Source organism: Rhinatrema bivittatum, chromosome 6 (genome assembly GCF_901001135.1).
Source record: "Rhinatrema bivittatum chromosome 6, aRhiBiv1.1, whole genome shotgun sequence".
Taxonomy (NCBI): Eukaryota; Metazoa; Chordata; class Amphibia; order Gymnophiona; family Rhinatrematidae; genus Rhinatrema; species Rhinatrema bivittatum.
Genome location: NC_042620.1, coordinates 297,982,452 through 297,989,763, shown reverse-complemented (window position 1 = coordinate 297,989,763; position 7,312 = coordinate 297,982,452). Strand labels below are relative to the sequence as shown.

Sequence of the window (7,312 nt, the reverse complement as noted above, 5' to 3'; positions counted from 1 at the left end):
AGAACCTAACATCGTGTAACTACAGCAAGGGTTATTTTTCCCTATATGCATCACCTTGCACTTGTCCACATTAAATTTCATCTGCCATTTGGATGCCCAATCTTCAGTCTCGCAAGGTCCTCCTGTAATGTATCACAATCTGTTTGTGATTTAACTACTCTGAATAATTTTGTATCATCTGCAAATTTGATACTGGAAAGCAAATGATATGCTCGTAGGCATTTTCCAAGAGGCAATATGGATCACAATAGAGTATGTGAGACCTTGTGGCCTTTTCTAGGTTCCTTCTGAGAAGAATTCAATGGTGGGATGTGAGCAACAGGGTTGTTTGGAGAAGGAGATTAAGATCTAAATACTAGAGGAAGAAGATGGGTAAAGTATATTTATTTTGTTGCCACTGCTTTTCTCCTGTGACTCCTGTATCCTTTGACCCCAACCCATGGTTAATTTTATTGTGAATTGATTTTTGGTACCCTGAGAAGAATAAAAGTTTTCAGTTTTGAAATATAATCTATTGAGTGAGGCTCTATTTGCTAAAATCCAAGGTCCCGATTTTCAAAAGCATTTACATGCTTAAAAATGTGTTTTATACATGTAAATGCACTTTACCCATGTAAGTGTACTTTTAAAAATTGCTACAATATGTATCATTAAATTGTCTATAGAATTTACTGATGTAAGTGCACTTTATGCATGTAAATAGATTTTGAAAATTGCTACAATAGTAACATTTACATGTGTATATCTTTTTGAAAATTACCTCCCAAGTTTGTGGTTTTGTGGTGTGAGTTTGCCAGTATAGAAAAGAGAAGATTGAAAACTAAGGGGGTCATTTTCAAAGGAGTTACGCATGTAAATGTGACATACTATCGTAGCAATTTTCAAAAGCTATTTACTCGAGTAAAGTGCACTTACTTGAGTAAATCCTATGGACAATTCAATGGCATATATTGTAGCAATTTTGAAAAGCCCACTTACTTGAGTAAAGTGTATTTACTCGAGCAAAAACCAGTTTTGCTCGAGTAAATGCTTTTGAAAATCTGGCCCTTGGGGTGTAGAGTTGCAGTCAAATGATCACAGAGGAAATGGAAGATGTGGCTGTTTTCCCTGTCTATCATGAGAAAATATTCCCTTTAGCCTCTGGGCCAGGTCCAGTCCACCATCTACCCGATCATCTTGGGTTTATTTTAACCCGCAGAGCACAAAACCTCAGCATCAGATCTCTTTTATTTTGTGTGTCCCAGTTTGGAGTTACACATTTGAAAACTGCCATGTGTTCTTTAAATCATTTATTATATCAAATGGCAATTCAATTATTACAGTGTTTTAAGCAAAACATTGTTTAGATATGGTACTAAATCTAGCAAGTCGTTGGCCGGATTGGTCAGGAATGCTAGGCCTAAAGATAGACATGGAATGGAATGCAGGAAAATATCTGAGATAAGATATCAATGGACTACTATAATAAAATTGTATTCAAGCCAAGTGGGTGACCTTTCCATTTGAAATCAATTATTTAATGGATTGAATTTACCCAAGCTGGATGATGACATACATATTGATACTATTAATGCTCCCATAACTGCTGAGGACATTTATATGGTAAGCAAACTGGGGACAGCGCCAGGTTAGGATGAATTGGGCTCTAAGTGTTATAAGATGTTACAAAGTCAAATTTTATACCTGCTAAACAGAATGTATGAAGAAACTCTACACGAGAGATTCTAATCAGGGTTTAATCACAGCTCTTCCTAAGCAGCATGAAGACCCGACTAGCCTAGTGGTTAGACCAGCAGGCCATGAAGCAGGGAAGCCAGGGTGCAAATTCATCGGTTGCTCTTTGTGACCTCAGTTAAGTCACTTCAGCCCCCTTCATTGCCTCAGGTACAAACTTAAGGGGCTCATTTACTAAGCTGTTGCAATTGGCCCTGCTGCTTTGTGATTCCCACTGTGTTTTTCCACATGGTTAAATATTGTGTGGGGAAAAAATTACTGCGGTGGTAAATGACCCCAAACGATTCACGATGGCGACCCTAGGACTGTGGGCCTGCCATTGTTTAAAGAAAACCAACAGCCCTGAGTAAGCCTCATCCCTCCCCCCCCCCCCCCCTTTGAAAGTACTCAAAAATCCCAGGAGTCTCCATAGATTTTTTTTTCCCCGCCCCTGGAAGCAGCCTGTTTTAAAAAAGTAAACAAATATATATTTTACAAATTAGCACCAGGCACTTCCCACAAACCCCGCTCCCTCCCCATCAATCAAAACATCTGGGACCTGGAGGCCGGACCACACTCTTAGCCCATCCCCACCCCTTATGCACAGAATTAGCCCTGGTGGTCCGGGGGTGGGGGGGGGGGGAGCGGAGAGCCTCTCGCTTCCGGGCCTGGAAGCTAACAGTTTTATTTTGTTTCATTTCATTTTTCCATCTATTTTGTTTGTTTCTTTTATGTCTTTTTTTTTTAATGCATGCTTTTTTTTACAATATGTGCAATTTTACAAACAGTGTACACTAAAATGTTTTAGTGTGCGCTATTAGAATATAAGATGCAAAACATAGCATGAGCTAAAATTACTTAACAAAATGAATCAAAATTTGTTAGGTTTTATGTCATGTCAGATGGGAAATGACACAAAATTAACCAGGAAATTTCACTAGTGATTCCATATCATTTTTAAAAGCACCACATCCCTACTGCATAGATAAACAGAAGTTCATTGGTGTACTGATCAGAGAACGAAGACTCCTGCCTCATTAATGACTTTTGTATCTCCCCTAAAGCATACTTCTGAGGGAGGGAAGAGATTTAAGGTGGATGAATCTACACCCTTCTAAGACGGGCCGGCTGTCCATTTCTCCTACCATGTGATAGGGGCCGACCAATTGCACCAGTAGCCCCTGTCACATGGTAAGGGCAAAGGGCCACCGGTGCCATTTTGTTTACTGGCAACCGATGGCCCGAGAGTGGGAGAATGGTCCTGGGACCCCCGCTTTATCACTAGGGACTGTAGGCACATTTTGGGGGTGTTGGGAGGGTGGGCAGGTTGTAATTAACTAAATTTGAAGAGTTGGGGTTTTGTTTTTGTTTTTTTTTTTAAATAAATGTGCCCCTCCCCCTGCGCTAACCCGAACAACGAATTTTCCCCAAAGTTCGGGGAAAATCCGTCTCGGGATTTGGGTCCTCCGACCCATGCCGAATTGGACTATTTCTTTGAAATTTTCCAATTTGGCAAAAACGATTGCACATCCCTAATCTGTACTTATGTACATTTGATAAGGTATGCAGTAGTATTGCTTTCAGCTTTTTCGGGCGAATTTTAAAAGCCCTGCTCGCGTAAATCCGCCTGGATTTATGCGAGCAGGGCCTTGCGCGCCGGCGTGCCTATTTTCCATAGGCCGCCGGCGTGCGCAGAGCCCCGGGACGCACGTAGGTCCCGGGGATTTTCGAAGGGGGCGTTTCGGGGGCAAGACCGGATGACGCGGCATTACGGGGGTGGGGCGCGGCGTTTCGGGGGCGGGACCGGGGGCATGGCACCATCCTGGGGGCATGGTCCAGGCCTCCGGACCAGCCCCCGGGTCGGAAGACGGCGCGCCAGCAGTCCGCTGGCACGCGTAGATTTACGTCTGCTTCTCGCAGGCGTAAATCTAGGGACAAAGGTAAGGGGGGGTAGGTTAGGTAGAGGAAGGGAGGGGAAGGTGAGGGGAGGGCGAAAGAGAGTTCCCTCCGAGGCCGCTCCGATTTCGGAGCGGCCTCGGAGGGAACGGAGGCAGGCTGCGCGGCTCGGCGCGCGCAGGCTGCCCAAAATCGGCAGCCTTGCGTGCGCCGATCCAGGATTTTAGAGGATACGTGCGGCTATGCGCGTATCTTATAAAATCCAGCGTACTTTTGTTTGCGCCTGCTGCGCAAACAAAAGTACGCGATCGCGCTTTTTTAAAAAATCTACCCTTTTATGAATAGCTTGATTTACTGTATAGATTTAAAAAATAAAGAACATCTGTGCAGAAAATAGTTTTGGTAGGCATAGGTAGCCATTGAACAGAATTTTTTCATAGCTGGCTAGCTCAGAGGCAGATGGGTACCAGTACACAGACGCTTATTGAAGTGGAGGTAAAATTCAGATTTCAGTTAAACAAGGAAGCATTGCTTCTTCCATAATTTCCAGAGAAACCTTCCCAACCCTAGAAAGCACTGGATTCATTCAACCGAGGTGGGGAGAATAACATCTCTGGGTCCTGTGGAATGGGGGCAGGCTGTCCTGTAAGGCCAACCCGGACAGAGGTCACATCTAAAAATCCGCACAAGGTTGGTGCCCTAAACAGAAAAAGAGTTTACGTTGAAAAATGACCCAGGTTTAAGCAGAATAATGTCCACAGCAAAAATAGGAAAGTTTAGCAGTGACAAAAAGACAGGTTCAAAACAAAGTCCCAACAACTTCACAATCAGGAAAAACACTGCTGTTCTCCAAAATCTTCCAGTCACTTCCTCCGTGCACAGTTCTTATGCAATGGAAGACTATTCACTCCCGAAATTTATTCAAGAACCCTTACCTAAAGGAGCTTCGTAAGACCAACCTCCCTACTTTATGCTGCTGGATTGGAGATCCTGGTTGCCTCCTGTCTTTCCAGTAGAAGGTTTTCCTTGTCTTCCACTGATTGTCAGAACTAGAAACTCAGGCCAGGTCACAGCCCCATGCTGTTCCTCCCTAAGTCCCAGTACAACTACTCACGTATTTTAACTTCAAGATTCTTCAGCAAAACCTGTTTCAAAACTCCTGCCATTGCCTTGGGAGAGGCAGTTTTATACATCCCAGAATGTACATCCCCTTTGCGGGAAGAACCACCCTGTTACTCAGTGAATTTCACATATACCTTTTTTTTTTTTTTGTAACTCTTTATTTATTAACGTTTTCAAGGCATTCATCAAGAAAAATAAGAGGAAAACTCTGTGTTGTACAAAAGTTATATTATTTCCCATTAAAGTAACAACTTTTTTATGTCAAATCAAACAATATAACTGGCATAACCCCACCATATATTCCAGGAAAACACAAAAAGTATAGTTTCATGTATTAATGAACAAGCTAACATTAAAGTGCCTTCCAAATATTCATAATATAGACCCCCAAATAATAATGGGGCGGATTTTCAGAGCCCTGCTCGCGTAAATCCGCCCAAAACCGGGCGGATTTACGCGAGCAGGGCCCTGCGCGCCGGGAAGCCTATTTTACATAGGCCTCCCGGCGCGCGCAGAGCCCCGGGACTCGCGTAAGTCCCGGGGTTCTCGGAGGGGGGCGTGTCGGGGGGCGGGCCCGGTCGTCGCGGCGTTCCGGGGGCGTGTCGGCAGCGTTTTGGGGGCGGGTACGGGGGCGTGGCTACGGCCCAGGGGCGTGGCCGCGCCCTCCGTACCCGCCCCCAGGTCGCGGCCCGGCGCGCAGCAGGCCCGCTGGCGCGCGGGGATTTACGTCTCCCTCCGGGAGGCGTAAATCCCCCGACAAAGGTAAGGGGGGGGTGTAGACAGGGCCGGGTGGGTGGGTTAGGTAGGGGAAGGGAGGGTAAGGTGAGGGGAGGGCAAAGGAAAGTTCCCTCCGAGGCCGCTCCGATTTCGGAGCGGCCTTGGAGGGAACGGGGGGAGGCAGCGCGGCTCGGCGCGCGCAGGCTATACAAAATCGATAGCCTTGCGCGCGCCGATCCAGGATTTTAGTGGATACGCGCGGCTCCGCGCGTATCTACTAAAATCCAGCGTACTTTTGCTTGAGTCTGATGCGCAAGCAAAAGTAGGCTGATCGCGCTTCTTTTAAAATCTACCCCAATATATTTTGCAGGTTCATTTTTAAGGTCAAAGCGTAACAGTTCAATATCAGCAATGTCTCTGATCAATATCAGCAATGTCTCTGATCTGTGACCTCCACTATTCAATGTTGGGACAAGCCTTCCCGAAAGTGGCCACAGTAAATCTGGCCACTAGAAGTAGCTGTCCCAATAACACTGTATTCAGCTGGGACCAATGATCTAGTCCAACAACCCAATAACCCCCAACTCAGGAATCACCTGAATAGGGACACCAAGGAAGTCAGCAATTTCCTGAGTGACTTGCTCCCAGAAATTACTAATCACCGGTCAGAACCACTTGTGAATATATGAACCCATCTGACTACAACCTCTCCAGCATCTTGGAAACATTTAGAATGGAATACGGGGGTACGGTAGGTTCTATTTAATAACTTAATCATTAGTTCTGTTCTCTTAGCACATTCTTGCAGTTGGGCCAATGCAATTTTAAACTTTTATCAACCATCTAGAATCTTGCGCCCATCCCAAAGGGGGCTATTGGATATTTCATTTTCCTGTTTCGCTCGACTCCATATTACCTGCAAGAAAGCGTTCTCAGTTGCTGGATCAATATTTTGGAATTCACTTCCCATTGACCTCAGAAAAAGTGACTCACTTAAGAATTTTAGAAAATAAAAAGACCTTTCTTTTTAAGTTGGCATATTATTAAGTTTACCTTTTAAGTTGGCTCATTTTAAGTTAACTATTTTCGTTTTAATTCTGAAATGTATTTTATTTGTTTTATTACCGAGTTATATTATTTGTCTGTTTTTATTGGTTTTATTTGATTTCAGTTTTGCTATGTGCTGTTTTAGTTTTATTTATATAATCATTTAATATATGTTTTATTTTACTTTATGATTATGTATGTAAAGATGTTCATCGCCTAGGCCTTTTGTGTTAGGTGATCCAGAAATTCAAGTAAATGTAAATAGAGATATGATGTGCAGAGTTCCATATATGCTTCTAGACTCTATGGTATAGCTCTAGATTTAGATCATTATTCCAAGCATCAACTAGAGATTGTGGTGTTTGTTTCCCATATTTACTAAGAAGAATACCTAAATATATAAGGGAAATACCCTTTCTATATGTATCAAGGTCGCTCATAAAAGCCTCCAGCCCATCTAATGGACATAATGGCTTAGCCAAATCAAATTTGTCCCCTAGCACCCCTCTTAGTTGAAGATAAGAAGTGTGTGAATGGGGAGGGAGATCATATTCCTCACAAAAGGATTGAAAGGTAAGGAATCCCTCCTCATCCCATAATTGAGCAACGTATATAAGACCATTATCTCTCCATTCTTTAAAGGTTGGTGAAAACGTACACCCTAAGAGAGTCAGGTTTTCATATATAGGAGCAATAAAAGAGACAATGTCTTCCATCCACCCCAAAAGCTTTAGTACCTGATGCCAAACCTGAACAGTATGAGCAAGCATGGGAGTGTTTCTACAAACGATTCTGCTGTTAGGAGAGTCCCAAGAAA

The 7,312-nt window shown here is 43.7% G+C and overlaps 1 protein-coding gene across 4 annotated transcripts in view; it reads left to right on the top strand.

Moving 5' to 3' along the window:
- The first annotated feature begins 280 nt into the window (after positions 1 to 280).
- The window catches only part of TNMD (tenomodulin), a 204,720-nt gene continuing 197,688 nt past the window's right edge, over positions 281 to 7,312 (top strand). For 2 of the 4 annotated variants that reach the window (XM_029607434.1, XM_029607433.1), the window contains exon 1: positions 296 to 372. The gene's annotated coding sequence lies outside the window, so the exon portion shown is untranslated. Of the gene's footprint in view, positions 373 to 7,312 lie in introns of all 4 variants that reach the window. The other 2 variants (XM_029607431.1, XM_029607430.1) reach the window with 2 other exon arrangements.